The following is a 1,966-nucleotide window of genomic DNA, read 5'->3' on the forward strand; positions in this document are numbered from 1 at the left end:
ACATAGATCAATGGAATAGAATTGAGAACTCAGAAATCAGACCATCTACCTATGGTCAACTGATTTTTGACAAGGAAATGAAATCAGTTAAGTGGGGAAACGACAGCATTTTTAACAAATGGTGCTGGTAAAATAGGAAAAATATCTGCAGAAGACTCAAGCAAGATCTACACCTCACTCCATACACAAAAACCAACTCAAGGTGGATCATGGATCTAGGACTAAAACCAAGGACTATACATTTCATTAAAGAAAAGTTTTGAAGAATTCTAGTAGTCCTAATCCAGAACATAAACAGTCTTCCAAGTATCCTGAAAAATCTACAACCGCTCTCCTTGTGCCAGTCTTCCTCTTTTCCTCTGACTTTTTGCCTTGCCAAATATGGAGCATGATGTGTTTTTCCAGGCACTGACTGATAACATGCCCAAAGTATGTGAGATGAAGTCTCATTATTCTTGATGTTAGGTGGTAAATCTGGCTACACTTCTCCTAAAACAGATTTACTTGTTCTTTTGGTAGTCCAGAGTATATTCAATAATCTTTGCCAACATCACTACTCAAAGACAACAATTCTTCTTCAGTCTTCTTGTTGTTACTGTTGTGTACCATCAAGTCAGAATTGACCCATAGCTGACCCTCTGGTGGGTTAACAGAGGTAATTAATCACATGGGAAGAGATTGCTTATCTTTCTCCAGTGGAGTAGCTGGTGGCTTTGAGTTGCATTCCTTTGGGATTGCAACACAGCTTCTTGTCACTAGGAAAAATATATAACAAAATTTTGGGAAATAGTTCAGTCAATAACAATAGCCAGGCTCTGCTATGTTGAACCATCCTTGCATGTTGTTGTTGTAGTATTGCCATCAAGTTGGAACTGACTCATAGCTGAATCTTCAGTGGGTTTTCAGAGACAGTTAATCTCACAGGAGATTGCCCATCATTCTCCTATGTGGCAGCTGGTGGACTTAAACCATATGGCTTTGGGATTGCAGTGCAGTTTTCCACTACTAGGCCACCAGAGCTCCCTTGCATGTTGTTGTTGTTATGTGCCAACGAGTCACCTGCGACTCACAGCAACCCTATGTATATTAGCTCTGAACCTTCCTATTCTGAGTCAATCTCATCGTCTCTGACACAACTAATCCCATTACCCCAGTCTCTGAATCAATTAATGTGCTGTTCCTCCACCTTTCCAAGCATGATGTCCTTCTCTGAGGACTGATCCCTTCTGGCCATGTGCCCAAAGTTTGTGAAATGGAGATTCAAAATCCTTGCCACCAGGGAACAGCCTTGTTTCTTCCTCCCTGGAGAGACCTGTTTGTTCTCTTGGCAGGCCATAGTATATTCAACACCCTTTTCCATCCCCACAATTCAAAGACTTCAATTCTACTTTTTCATGATAAACTTTTTGTTAATTTTTGAAAAAAATTATTTTACATTGGTTTGCATATAAACTTCATGTATGTTGTATTTCACACATTCCTTCATTTACTTACGTTTTATACAATCATTCGCGTATTTTTTTAATAAAATTAATTATCATTGGTCTGTGCTTACCATTATCTCATCTTTCCATGTCCTCACTGGAAATTTACTAATTCCTTCATGCCCTTCCACTGTCTCCTAATCCCTGTGACTCTGTGATTTCTCTCCATTAACCCCCTGAAATGTCATAAACATCTTACTAGTTATCCTTCTATTTTTACAATTATGGTCTTATGCAGTATTTGTCCTTATGAGACTGAGTTAGTTCCCTTAGCATAATGCTCTCCAGTATCTCCCAAGTTATGTAGTATTTTTTCGGAACTCCTGAGTGCTGCATAGTATTACATAGTGTGAATGTACCACATTGAGATTGGAATAAGTTACAATGCACAATGATTACACACAGTGAATGGTTATCTGTACAATATTAAATTGTTGTTGTTGTTATGTGCTGTCGAGTCATTTGCGACTCATAGCGACCCT

The sequence above is a fragment of the Elephantulus edwardii genome, unplaced genomic scaffold (assembly GCF_000299155.1).
Source record: "Elephantulus edwardii isolate Elephantulus edwardi_28Jun2011 unplaced genomic scaffold, EleEdw1.0 scaffold00381, whole genome shotgun sequence".
In the NCBI taxonomy this organism is placed as follows: domain Eukaryota; kingdom Metazoa; phylum Chordata; class Mammalia; order Macroscelidea; family Macroscelididae; genus Elephantulus; species Elephantulus edwardii.